Source organism: Bubalus kerabau, chromosome 5, assembly GCF_029407905.1.
Source record: "Bubalus kerabau isolate K-KA32 ecotype Philippines breed swamp buffalo chromosome 5, PCC_UOA_SB_1v2, whole genome shotgun sequence".
Classification (NCBI taxonomy): Eukaryota; Metazoa; Chordata; class Mammalia; order Artiodactyla; family Bovidae; genus Bubalus; species Bubalus kerabau.
Window position 1 is genome coordinate 90,895,190 of NC_073628.1, and position 14,582 is coordinate 90,909,771.

General features: G+C 40.7%; 1 long non-coding RNA gene across 7 annotated transcripts in view; it reads left to right on the forward strand.

The window, feature by feature from the left end:
• LOC129652985 (uncharacterized) overlaps positions 1-14,582 on the forward strand; it is a 43,864-nt gene that overhangs the window by 11,218 nt on the left and 18,064 nt on the right. For 5 of the 7 annotated variants that reach the window (XR_008714888.1, XR_008714884.1, XR_008714887.1 and 2 more), the window contains 3 exons: positions 1,419-1,573; positions 3,771-3,868; positions 6,168-6,736. This is a non-coding gene — a long non-coding RNA (uncharacterized LOC129652985). The remainder of the gene's footprint in view (positions 1-1,418; positions 1,574-3,770; positions 3,869-6,167; positions 6,737-14,582) is intronic. The other 2 variants (XR_008714883.1, XR_008714885.1) reach the window with 2 other exon arrangements.

Consider the following 14,582-nt stretch of genomic DNA (forward strand, 5'->3'; position numbering starts at 1 on the left):
GAGATAATGAGACTTTTTGCTTCCCACAACCCCACTTTCTTTATCCCTTTCTTCACAGCTTTCCAGCTGTCATAAATGTCATAAATACCTCACCTACATGGGATACAAGAAGAACAGACTATATAAAGCATAGTGAAGTTTCAATTTCAGTGCTTGTGATTGGCCTGTTCATATTTTCTGTTTCTGATTTAGTCTTGGAAGATTGCACCCTTCTAAGAATGTGTCCATTTCTTCCAGTTTGTCCATTTTATTGGTATACAGTTGTTCATAGTAGTCTCTGATGAGCCTTTATATTTCTGTGGTGTCAGATGTAACCTCTTCTTTTCCATTTCTAATTATACTGATTTGACTCCTCCCCGCCCCCTTTTTTTTGATTGAGTCTGGCTTAAGGTTTATCAGTTTTGTTTATCTTTTCAAATAACCAGCTTTTAGTTTCATTGATCATTGCACTTGGTTTCTTTGTTTCTACTTTGTTTATTTCTGCCCTGCTCTTTATGATTTCTTTCCTCTATTAACTTTAGGTTTTAGTTGTTCTTCTTTGTCTAGTTGTTTTAGGTGTAACATTAGGTTGTTTGAGCTTTTTCTTGTTTCTTGAGGTAAGATTTTATTGCTCTAAACTTCCCCCTTATTAATAGAACTCCTTTTGCTGTATCCCATACATTTTGGACTGTTGCGCTTTCATTTTCTTTTCTCTCTAGGTATTTTTTATTTCCTCTTTGATCATAAAAATACATTTTAATAGATACTTCTATGATTTTTGACAAATGCATTAGAATTGTTTACCTGCTATGCATTGTTAAAGTATCTTTATTCATTAATTAATTCACTTTATTCAGAAAATATTTATTGTGCATTAATCATACCAACCAGGTTCTGAGAAGAATACATGGCATGGCCCTTGGTCTGAAGAAAATACTCATTTATTTCATATGAGATATTCAAATGAGGGATGATTCTATGGCAGCATTACTTTGAAACACAAACCTGCCAGAAACTTTCGTTTCAGTCATTCATTCAGTTCACTCCTTCAGTAAACATTTGTTGAATGTCTATCACATCTCTGTTCTTATAAATATATAGACAATAAAACATACCCCCCCAAAGGGAATCAGAAATGTAAATTAAAACTTAAAATATGAAATGTCTCCTACTCAGTCTTCTAAAAACTTTTTATGAAAATTATGTATAGCACATATAGATTTCTGCTTTTACCTTTAATCAGTCTGTGCAGACCTTTTCTGTTTTTCTTGTTTATAGGTCCTTGATGGAGTTAATAATCCTTGTCTGATGCATCCTATATTTCTAGAATAACTAGAATGTTATCCTGCCTATATTAATTGCTCAAAATAAGCATTTGCTCTCATTCTCATCCCCACTTAGCTAAGAGTTTTTGTTTATATATCCTTTTTCTTTGGAAGGAATGATGCTAAAGCTGAAACTGCAGTACTTTGGCCACCTCATGTGAAGAGTTGACTCATTGGAAAAGACTCTGATGCTGGAAGGGATTGGGGGCAGGTGGAGAAGGGGACGGCAGAGGATGAGATGGCTGGATGGCATCACCAACTCGATGGAAGTGAGTTTAAGTGAACTCCAGGAGATGGTGATGGACAGGGAGGCCTGGCCTGCTGCGATTCATGGGGTCACAAAGAGTAAGACACGACTGAGCAACTGAACTGAACTGAACCTTAAATTCCATCTTTGACCTATTTAGTCTTTATATTTTTATCAATTTTTTTCCCTACAGATTGAGGGGAAAAAAAATAATTTTGTAGTTAGGCCACTGAACCTGCAAGGGAAGAGTCACAGGAGAGCTGCTGCTGCTGCTAAGTCACTTCAGTCGTGTCTGACTCTATGCAACCCCATAGACGGCAGCCCACCAGGCTCCCCCGTCCCTGTGATTCTCCAGGCAAGAAAACTGGAGTGGGTGGCCATTTCCTTCTCCAATGCATGAAAGTGAAAAGTGAAAGTGAAGTCTCTCAGTCGTGTCCGACTCTTAGCGAACCCATGGACCGCAGCCTACCAGGCTCCTCCACCCATGGGATTTTCCAGGCAAGAGTACTGGAGCGGGGTGCCATTGCCTTCTCCCACAGGAGAGCAGCAGAACTCAAAGTGAAATGGAAAAGGATTGAGTATTGAGTAGAATTAGAAATGAAGGAAATTAGTGATAAGAATCTGGAATGAAAGAAGAGATAGAGGAAGGTCACTTAAGTAATTTAGTAGGATGTTTTAGATCAAAGTTCAGTGACATAGAGAATTCTTAAACATATTTGCAGGGTGAGGTAAAAAATCCAGAGAAAGGAGATTTGCCTCCTAACTGAGGAAGTCAGATTGGCAGAAGGGATTAGCTTTGGAAAATGGGACTCCTTTATCTTTGGTTTAGGTGGGAATGAAGGAATGATGGACACAGGAATAGCATAACCACTGATCATCTGGCCCTTTCAAGGTCACACACCTTCTCTGTTCTTCCTTTATAGTATAGGTGACCAGACACTGAGTGAGCCTTCCTGTAGTCCTAAAGTGGGACTAAAGCCCAGAGATAAATAAAAAGGCTCTAAAGGCTCAACATTCTAGATTCAAGGATCTGCCAGATCCTTTCCTAGGCACCAGTTCAGATACCAGCTCTCCTATTACCTGTCTCCCCCTTTGCCAGTAGAAGATCAGAGGACTGCAAGCGGAGGAGGGCCACTCCAGATGACAGCGCACAGGGAGAGGTTCTGTCCTTTCCACCCACGGAGGTGCTGCCCTCTCTGACGCAGAGGTAACAAAGGCCAGGTTGTGTCTGCTAATGGGCTAAACAAGCATCTGACTCCAGCATTAACTGACGGCCTCTTTCCCAGGAGTTTGAGGGATGTGCCCTGAAGCACATTCTTCCAGAAACTAATGCTAAGATGACCTCTTGATCCTAGTTCCTGAGAGGAATTGAAAACTAAGGAGCTAAGAAGGCATAACTGTGCAGGGAGACAGAACAGGGATCTAGCTCCTGAATAAAGCAAAGCCAAATTTTCTTCATTAAAGACTCAGTGAGGGGCTTCCCCAGTGGTTCAGTGGTTGAGAATCTGCCTGCAAATGTAGAAGACACAAGTTCAATCCTTGATCTGGGAAGATTCCACATGCAACGTAGCGACTAAGCCCGTGTGCCGCGACTACTGAGCCTGTGCTCCAGAGCCAGCGAGCTGCAACTCCTGAGCCTGTGTGCCCTAAAGCCTGTGCTCCTTACAAGAGAAGCCGCTGCAATGAGAAGCCTGAGCACCACAGCGGGAGGGTAGCCCCTGCTTACTGCAACTGGAGAAAAGCCCACGCAGCACCAAAGACCCAGCACAGCCAAAAGTAGACATAAATAAATAAAATTGAAAAAAAAAAAAAGACTCAATGAGCAGGAGGGAGAACAGGATGAAAGGGAAATCAATATAAAGGTGCTAGAGGCATTGCCTCCCTGTCAGACACTCCAAATTCATCCATCACAGTCATGCCCTGGGGAGTCAGGCTGTTGAGTATGCTGTCTTCAGAACACATAGCTGATTTCTGCGCCAAGCTGAGAATCAAATTTACCCATTAGAAATACTTTGATTAAGGAAGCATTAAGGAAAATGTGGTCTTACTGTAAAATAAAATAAAAGTTCATTGAAAGCTTTAAAAACACCACTTGCAAGACTGAAATTAAGGCTTGTGAGTTCAGCCTGTGTAGGACCCTGCATTGCTCCCATGGCTGCAGTGACTGAGAGTGCTGTGTTTTTAGGCTCTCTTGCCTTTCCCTTGTGTTTATCCCACAGGAAGGCACTGGCTCTGGAGTCAGACAGATCTGCAGGCAAATCTTGGGGAGTCCTTGACCACCCTGCACCTCAGTATCTTTGTGAGAAGAGATAATGAGGTGAGATAATCTGCTAGCCCATCTCATAGGGCTGGAGGAAGGCTTATCTAGTTAATGCCTGTACTTAGTATCTGGCAATCAAATCTCAAGCATAAGCTCTATGACTACAGGCATTTTTGTGCATTTTTGTTCCTAGAACAGTGCCAGGTACAAAGTAAGTTTCCAATAAATACCTGCAAGTGAACAAATGTCACATGATTCTCAATAAGTGTTGTCTAAAGCTGTATCTGCTACACATGTTAACATGTATAGTTATATTCACTCTTAAGCGTTTGGGGCTTCCCTGGTGGCTCAGATGGTATAAACGTCTGCCTGCAATGCAGGAGACCCGGGTTCGATTCCTGGGTCGGGAAGATCCCCTGGAGAAGGAAATGGCAATCCACTCCAGCACTCTTGCCTGGAAAATCCCATAGACGGAGGAGCCTGATAGGCTACAGTCCATGGGGTCGCAAAGAGTCGGACACGACTGAGCAACTTCACTTCACTTTAGCGTTTAAGTCCTTTGAAAAGAAAAATATCTTTTCTTCTACTTGTGACTTTGTAAAATGTCTCAGGTGGATCTTGGCTCCTTGTATCCACCTTGCCCTCCTCCAAGCATAAATCTGGTCTTTCCTAAACCCTTTTTTGGATGTTTCCCCAGTTCTTATGTGAAGTCCAATATCCTTAAGGTGGCTTACAGGCACATGATTTGGCCCTTGTCTAGGTCTCATTCATCATCTTTGGCCCTCTGTTATGTAATTATCTCCTTCCTCAAACCTGCCTGTCGTAGAACAGTTCTGTGCTCGAGTTCTGTTGCACTCTATGGTTCCTCCAATGAGCCATATCATTTTGCTTCCAGGCCTTCAAATGTGCTATTACTTCTGCTCCCAATACTCTTTTCTTCTCCTTCATCTGGCTGTCTCCTACTCATTTTTCAAGCTTCAGATTAAATGTTGCTTTCACTGTGCAGTTTCACTGACTCTCTAAACTAGGTTAGATAGCCGTGTTATAAGTCTTCATAACATTCTGTATGCCCCTTTTCTATCATTTAGCATTCAAGAACATTTGTCACAGTGGTATTCCTATCTGATAGAAGAGTCTCCGAGGGCTAGGATTTTGCTTATCTTGTTCAGCATAATCCTTGAAGCCTAGACAAATGTGCGGCACTCTTCAGGTGCTTACAGATATATTTGTAAAGAAATGTCAAATGAAGGACACATAAAGAACAAAGGCTCTGGAGTCAGGCATACTAGGTTCTGATTCTACCTTCAGCATCTGCCAGTCCTCTGATCTTGGCCAAGATATATGCGTGTGTGTATGTGTGTGTGTGTGTGTGTGTGTGTGTGTTAGTCGCCCAGTCACATCTGACTCTTCGTGACCCTGTGGACTCTAGCTCACCAGGCTCCTCTGTCTATGGAATTTTCTAGGCAAGAAAACTGGAGTGAGTTGCTATTTCCTACTCCAGGTGATCTTCCTAACCCAGGTCTTCCACATTGCAGGCAGATTCTTTACCATCTGAGCCACCAGGGAAGCCCCTGGGCCAAGATACTTACCTTTATAAAGCCTTAAATTTAACCTATGTAAAATAGAGATAGTACAGCCAGTCTTACAGGTTGTTATAAAGGTTAAATGAATACTGTGTGTAAAATATCTCAACCAGTAGCTGGCTCATAATAAATGCTTAACAAAATTAATTTAACTGTTATAATTATCATTAATAATGTAAGCTGGCCTTGAAGATAAGCTACTTAATCTACCCATTCAAAACAAATAATAGTCAACAAATAATTAAGAATACCTCCTTCCTTTATTGGACTCCTTAATTATTCTCTGACATCAAGGTAAGCTAAAAAATATTTTTGGCTTAAGGATGGAAAAATCAACTGATAGTAGTTATTCCATTTACCAACACAAGTGATCACTTTGGAGCTTGGTGGTTCTCTTCTTGTATCTGGTTTATCATTTTTTATCATTAATGTAAGATTCAGATGAGTAGAAGAAAATAGAGTATATATGGGCTGTGTATTGTATTAGACCCTTCATACATTATCTCATGTACTAATTACTAGCAAATAAATAAAGAAGCCATGTGGTAGTTAAGAACATGGTGTTTACAGTCAAAGAAATCCACATTGAAATCCCACCTCCATCATTAACTAACTGGGCCACCACGGACAAACTTGAAGGATAGGCCGGGCACGTAGTGTCCTATAAATGGTTATTACGATTATATTGTAAATTTATAATTGTAAAAAAAATACATTGTAAAATTTGGTAGACATTTGCAAGGCTAATACATATATATATTTTTTTTTTTCAGAAGAATTGCCTGAGTCTTCACAGAAAGATCTCGAGTTAAGCAGAGACGGCAAACTGTTCCAGGAAAGTTCTCATCACTTTGTCTCTGGAATATTGATTTCCCCTTGTCACTTGCTAAAGAGCCAGGTTTCTTGAGAGAGTCTGAGCAGGCAACTGCAGTTAGAAATTAGTGCAGATATCATTTTAAGGTCATTTGAATATCCTTGTAAAGGAGAAGTTGTCCAGGTAGATCACTGTCTTGGGAGAAGGAAAATAAAATGATCTTGATAGTCACGTGGGAAAGAGGCAGGAAATAGACAATAATTCAGTAGAATTCTTTAAATGTGATTCTGGTTGTTGTATTGCTGGAAAACGGCAACTCGGCAATGACTTAAAAGAGTCAGTACTTTGGAAACTTGATTGTATTGATTGCACTTTCTTTGATTGTATCCTCTAGTAATTGAACCAAGAGATGCTCCACTTGCTCACTGTGTGAAGACAAAGTACCAGAGCTGAGAACCAAATGATGTGATTATCACAAGAAGCAAGGGATCAGGGCAGTGGTCCAAGAAGAAGGTAGAATCTTGCCAGGTACATAAAGAGGTTTTCTAGGCTCTTGGGTGGAGAGGTCTTCTCAGTTCATTTCTTTTGCTGTATTCTGTCAAAAAAGGAATTGACTGATTTTTTTTTCATCTGTATTTAAGAGGAAATGAAAAGAGAAAAGAGAAAAAAATCAGGGGAAAATTATGTAGAGAAATGGTAGTGGGAGGCAGGAAAAATGTTCCATGGTTGTTTGTAGCCACTCTTCAGTGGGTTTGCAGAAAGAAAGCATTAGAAAGACCTATAGCTCTGTCTTCCTTGCTAACCTCCCTTTTCCTTAAGTATAGATGGCTCTGAACTATCCTTGGTATATTCTTTCAGAAAGGGGCCTTGGTCTTTGCCTAGTGCTATTTTCATGCTGGGTGTCTGGTATAAGGTAGATCAATAAATGCAAGAGTGTGTCTGACACACCTGTGATCAGGGTGCATCTTGACATCAGCTGTGATCACACATCACAACCCCAAATCTATTTTTATAGATCAGCTTTTTAGAAAGCACAAAAGATGAGTAAACACTCTAAATTGGATTATGAGCACTCAATATTTAATCAGCTTTTGTTTAAAATTACCAACATCCTGACATGTATCTGAATAATTCTTTTTTTTTAGGAGATATAATTCAGAAAAATTTTCCCTTTATGAATGAAGATGAGTAAATGAATCTTGTTGAAAGTTCTCAACAGTTAGTGAGAGTGAGTTCTCTGCTGTCCTCATATATGCTGGTGGTCACAGTTTTAAATTACTAAGATTTTTAAATCCCATTTTAAATGTGTGCTCAGTTCAGTTCAGTTCAGTCACTCAGTCATGTCTGACTCTCTGTGACCCCATGGACTGCGGCACACCAGCCTTCCCTGTCCATCACCAACTCCTGGAGCTTACTCAAACTCATGTCCATTGAGTCGGTGATGCCATCCTACCGTCTCATCCTCTGTCGTCCCCTTCTCCTCCTGCCTTCAATCTTTCCCAGCATCAGGGCATTTTCCAATGGGTCAGTTCTTTGCATCAGGTGGCCAAAGTATTGGAGCTTCAGCTTCAACACCAGTCCTTTCAATGAATATTCAGGACTGATTTCCTTTAGGATGGACTGGTTGGATCTCCTTGCAGTCCAAGGGACTCTCAAGAATCTTTTCCAACACCACAGTTCAAAAGCATCAATTCTTTGGCACTCAGCTTTATTTATAGTCCATGTCACATCCATACATGACCACTGGAAAAACCATAGCTTTGACTGGATGGACTTTTGTTGGCAAAATAATGTCTCTGCTTTTTAATATGCTGTTTAGTTTGGTCATAACTTTTCTTCCAAGGAGCAAGCATCTTTAAATTTCATGGCTGCAGTCACCATCTGCAGTGATTTTAGAGCCCAAGAAAATAAAGTCTCTCACTATTTCCATTGTTTCCCCATCTATTTGCCATGAAGTGATGGGACCAGATGCCATGATCTTAGTTTTCTGAATGTTGAGTTTTAATGTATGCTATTAAGGTGCTATTGCCACATGCTGTGATGACTAACACCTTACATTGATCGGGTTATTTCTTTACTGCATCTGTTTTTGGACTTTTTTTCTCCATTGAATCCTTTAAGATAGGTAAAATTTAGCCATTTTATAGATAAAGAAATCCAAGTCTCAGCAACATTAAGTGGCTTTAGTTTGTACTACAATATAGAGAATAAAGACTTGACCTCTATCTCCAGTTGAGGGCAGCTCTGAAAAGGTCATCCAGCTCTAGAACTCTGTAGGGTTGGCTATGACCTTTGCTGTTACTACATCATGGTTCTCTGACCATCCCTGTTTTCTACAACCCCAAAATTGTTGAGAACACTCATCAATAAACTTCTTGCATCTGAGACCCCTTTCTAGGAAACCTGACTTGAGATGGAAGGGAAGGGAATAATGCACAGTAACATTTCATGAGCACTTAGTATGTATCAGATTCTTTTCTACATGTTTTACATTAATCTTCACTAAACCAGGTGAGTAGATACTTTTATTATGCCCATTTAGAACTGAGGAAATTGGAGGACAGTAAAATTAAGGAGTAAGAAATGGTTCACAGTTGCCATGGGCGAAAGTGTCAGGATTCAAAACTCAGGCAACCTGAGGGGCAGCTGGGAATAAGCATGGTCATCAAAGAGGGAGGTAAAAGGAGAGAGTGGTCAGGGAAGTAAGGGGAGAAGAGAAATGGGGCAGCATTAGAGAGGCAGGCAAAGGAGAATTGCAATGGGCAAGGGGTAGTGGGGAGAATTGGGGCTGCAAGAATCTAAGAAGGATTGAGGAGATGCTTTATGGTTTCTCCGAGTGTGAAGTCAACAAAGTCAAAATTATTAGACTTTTTAAAAAGGCATATGTTTCCTTCACCAAATACTCGAGGCAAAAAGTTTCTCTAAGGCTCAAAAAAAACAATGCATTAAAATTCTGATCAAAGTCTTATAGGATTGGGTGAGATCTTTGTTGTCATTGCATCATGGTTCTCTGCACATTTCTGCTTTCAGTAACCCCTCAAAAGTGTTGAGAACACTCCCCAATAAACTTGGTAAAATCAAATAAAAACTGATAAAATCAAATCCTGGGGAAGATGGGAAAGAACAAGGACATGAGACTGTCTTCTGGTCCCACTACAGTTGGAAATCACTCGGCCTCTTTTTGTAAAACTAAGTATTCTCACTGTCTGTGACCCAGCAACTCTCCTCTGAGACATACACCTTGAGAAAGTCTGCATTTATACCCTAGGAGATATAGAAAAGGATGCTTATTGTACCCCTGCTGCAAAAGCAAAGAACTGGGGACAATGACAATATCCATTAATAGAGAATGGCTAAATAAATTTTAGTATAGTTCTGTACTGAAGTGATATATATCAGTGAGACATGAATGAACTGCAGGGATATACACAGCAGGTATGAATCATGGCACACAACACTAGGTGAAATCAGTGTATTGCAAAATAAAAATAGTAGTACTTATAAAGCACTTGGGCTTCCCTGGTGGCTCAGAAGTTAAAGCGTCTGCCTGCAATGCGGGAGACCTGGGTTTGATCCCTGGGTTGGGACGATCCCCTGGAGAAGGAAATGGTAACCCACTCCAGTATTCTTGCCTGGAGAATCCCATGGACGGAGGAGCCTGGTGGGCTACAATCCATGGGGTCGCAAAGAGTCGGACACGACTGACTGACTTCACTTTCACTTTTGTAAAGCACTTACTCTGTATAGTACACTATCTTAATTACTTTAGATAAGTTATTTCATTAACCTTCACCAAGACCCTAAGAGGTAGATATTATTATCATCACCTCTATTTCCTAGAAATGAAAACCAAATCCCATAGAGGTTAAGTAAATTGCCTAGGTCCCTCATATACTAAGGGGCATAGAGCTAGAATTTGTACACAGGCAGCTTAACACCAGAGTCTATATCCTTATCAATCTAATAATCTGCTTTGCCATGCAGTATGATAACATTTTTTAATAAAGTTTTAAAATAAGCAAAACCAAATATATTATGTGTGAATGTATATATTATACACACATATTTATCCACATGTGATACATATGTAATGTACATATAATATGTATGTACATATATATTTTATATGGCTATATCTATATGCAAAGGAATGATGAACTCTCAACTCAGGACGTTGCTACCTCTGTCTTGGGGAGACAGTGGAATAGATCAGGAAATGAGAGTATAGATAGATAGCACAGTGTTGGTAATTACTAGTTCTTAAGATAATAGTGATTTTATGGTTATTTTATTATCCTGCTTCATAACCTTTTATACTACATAAACACAGTGTGTGAGTTATGCCTGAACTATTACATTAAAAAAGAACCCTCTGGGGAACCTGCTGAACTGTGAATTCCTAGGTCCATCCATAAAATTTTCGAGGATGGAAAAACCCTGAGAGAGAGGTTTGGCGAAATCCTTAGCACCTGAATCGCTCATCCACTGCTACTTAACAAACAGTCCCAAACTCAGTGGCTTAAGTAGCAACCACGTTCTTGCTATGATTCTGTGGGTAGCAGTCTGGGTTAGAATCCCGGTACAGCGGTAGTCTCAGGCTGCCTAACTGCCCTTGGAGAGTTGAAGGTGGCCTCATTCACATCTGGGTTCTGCCATCAGCCTGTCTTCATATGGCCTCTCACCATCAGGCCTCACTGGGCTTCTCTGAGTGGTGTCAGGCAGCCTTTTAAGAGGGCAGGGGGAGAAGCTGCAAGGCTTCTGCGGTGTAACTGCTTGACATTAAGCTTTTCGGTTGTAATGTAATTGCCTGACATTAAGCTTTGCGATCGCTGAGGCAACCATTGTAAAGACACTCGTCTTGGAAACAAATTGCCAGCCGTGTGGCACAACTATTAGCAAACAACTAGGTAAGGAGCCAGGCTGCCCACCCCTGGCATCCCTCACCCAGTGAAGTTTCCCTTTTTGAAGCGCTGAGCAACCTAGATAACAGAACACTTTGCTCAGATTCCCTTCCTGAAGTTTTAAATTCTCCAATAAAAAATAAACCCGTGAAATTCCACCGCACGCTTGGGCCCTAAAATAAAGGCAGAGCCCCAGGTCTACACTCTTACCTTCGTCTCTATCAAGACCTTTCTGTGTAGTCTCTGTAACTGTGTACCCTCCAGGACCTGTGAGAAGTAAATCATGTTCTTCAAGGTCCCCTGATGATTTTGTTGAGGGGAATCCTGCAGTCATAATAAGAACCACAAAGGTGCACGTGTCCCCCCATCCTGAACCCTGTGGCTGATTCATGTTAATGTATGGCAAAAACCATCAGAGTATTGAAATTATCCTCCAATTAAAATAAATTAATTTAAAAAAGAAATACAAGGACCAATCCAGCCACAACACTAGCCCCGGTAGTGGTAGGGGAATGTCTGTGGGACTTGCCAGGAGTAAAGATGGCCAAGTGTGTGCTTCAGGCATTCAGTATCAGTACACTGAGGACTTAGCTACATTCTATGGTAGAAAACAATCACAAGGAGAGGTCAGATAGAAGTCACAGACTGTCCCTCAGGAAGGGATGAATGACAAAGTCCATTGCAAAGGAGTATGCGTGTAGGGATCAGTGGAACTATTCCCGCCATCTTTGCAAGAAATTTATTACACTAATGAGAGAGTACAGGCATTTGGTCAAAGAATCTTTTGTGCTTCCTTTTCTTTAAAAAACAAAGAGTTGAGGTATGATTGACAATGTGAAAAGCTGAACATATTGAAAGATGAATTTGGAGATAAGTATACTAACCCACTCCAGTGTTCTTGCCTGGAGAATCCCAGGGACGGGGGAGCCTGGTGGGCTGCTGTCTATGGGGTCTCACAGAGTCAGACACGACTGAAGCGACTTAGCAGCAGCAGCAGCAGCATGCATCCATGAAACTATCACCACTATCAAGGCCATAGACATATGCATTGCCTCCCAAAGTTTCTCCTTAGCCTTTTATTATCATGTTTATTTGCGTGTGTGTGTGTGTTTATGGGATAAGAACACTTAATTTTTTCATCTTTCTGATGCTCTCTTTGGCAAATATGGTGAAGATAGGCAACTGACCAGTGGTTTGAGGGCTATCTCGACCATATTCATCTTTGCTCAAAATTACAGCATGCAAGTGACATAAGACTATATAAACAATTTAAATGTTCATCAATATTGGACTAGTTAAATAAATCATGGTACCTCCCAAAACAGATACACCTGTACAAACAAGCTACCCATTAAAAATAATAAAGTAGATTTCCCACTGATATAATCTCTGAAATAGACTAGCAAATGAAAAAAAGCAAAATGCAGAAGAGTGTGTATATTATATAGTATTGCTTTTACTTTTAAAGGATGCTTTTATATACATAAGCTCTCTATTCTTGTAGAGTACACACACATACACACACACACAAAACTGGTAATATTGGTTTTCTTAGAGGAAAAAGATGGACAACCTCGGGCCTGGGGCATGAGGGAGACTGATTTTTTGCATTGTTTGAATTCTGTTATCATGAATATGAATTAGTGCCACATGAATAGAATAAATAAGTTCTTTGTTGCTGCTTGCCTGCCTACTTCTACCTTGGGATCATATCTGAAACAGTATTTTAAAGATTCAAGAGAAAATTAAGATTTAGATGTCTGTATGGGCTTCCCTGGTGGCTCAGTGATAAAGAATCCACCTGCCAATGCCGGAGTCATAGGAGACGTGAGTTCAATCCCTTGGTTGGGAAGATCCCCTAGAGAAGAAAATGGCAACCCACTCCAGTATTCTTGCCTGGAAAATTCCATGGATGATTTATAGTCCTTGAGGTTAGAAAAGAGTCAGACACGGCTTAGCAACTAAACAACAACAGACAACAACAGTGCATGTCAATGCCTTGAAGACAGCAGAACACCTCAGCCAACCCTGATCCTAACAGAGGAAAGGACCAGGTCAGGACATTGAGGCTGCCAGCCTGGAGCCCAGAGGTCTGCGCAGGACATGAGTTTTACCCATTTCATAGACACCAACCATAAAATAGGTTCATACTCTCTGATTTTACGGTTTTATTTCATTGTGAAAACAGGGATTGTATATAATGAAAAGAGCACCACTCCTTCTAAGTAGTTCTTGTCTTAGTTTCTCATCGAAGTACTTAAAAAAGTAGATGCTTCAAAAACCATCATCCAGGGCCCTCCTCACAAGTAGATCTGAGGCAGTTGTTGAGACGATTATTCAACAGTTTTCTTGTTTGCCTGCGTTCTCAGTCACTTCAGATTCTTTGTGACCTTATGGACTGTAGCCTGCCAGGCTCCTCTATCCACCACATTCTCTAGGCAAGAATGCTGGAGCGTGTTGTCATACCCTCCTCCAAGAGGATCTTCCTGACCCAGAAATCAAAACTGCATTTCCTGTGTCTCGTGCATTGAGGGTGGATTCTTTACCCACTGAACCACCTGGGAAGCCCCCTTCTTTTATTAGCCTTATTGATATATAATCAGAGGAGCTCACCTGTTGGAGGTATTTTGGGTAGATATTTATTACATGGACTTCACCTGAGAGCACTGGTCTAAGCATACAAATGTCTTTCTAGAAGCAATTTTGCCCATAGCTTGGAGCAATCTGTGATATGTTTATGAGAACTCAAGGATCAAAACTCTTGAGTAAGCTGTTCACTTAGCTCAGACCAGACACTCCTCATCTCTAACCCAGGACCAAAAATTCTTTAAGGCCTTTGGTTCTTGAAGAGAAGCTATGCTGCTTCACCATGCTTCAGGTTTCCTGGTAAATAAAACTAAGCAAGATCCCACCCTGAGTTATGAGAGGGGGCCATTGACCCATCATGAGGAATGACAATGCTTTATGGACCTTTGAAGCCAATCCAGATTTTATTGTTTTCTTTACCTTATTATGGACTCAGGTGAGGTTTGCTTAGGCAACTATACTTTGTCTTTGAAAAAAGAGTGTATTTTAGGATGTAGCTCATTTGATATCTCCTTATGAGGTGCACCTGCCTGTTTTCAATTCTACTAAGTATATATAGTTAGAAATTAATCAGAAGGAACAATTAGGCTCTTTTTGAAAGAGTACATAGAAACAAAAAGAAAGATTCCTTTCAGTCAGAAACGAATTCTACCACTCATTAGCAGCCTTCAGCTGAACTAAAGTTGACTCTTTGAACAAATCTGGAATGCCAGGTCTGGTGCAATCTCTAACTTCCCATGCAATGCATATGCCTCAATTGGCACATATTTGGATAGAAGATCCCCTAGAGAAGGGATAGGCTACCAACTCCAGTATTCTTGGGCTTGGATGGTAAAGAATCTGCCTGCAAAGAGGGAGATCTGGGTTGGGAAGGTCCCCTGGAGGAG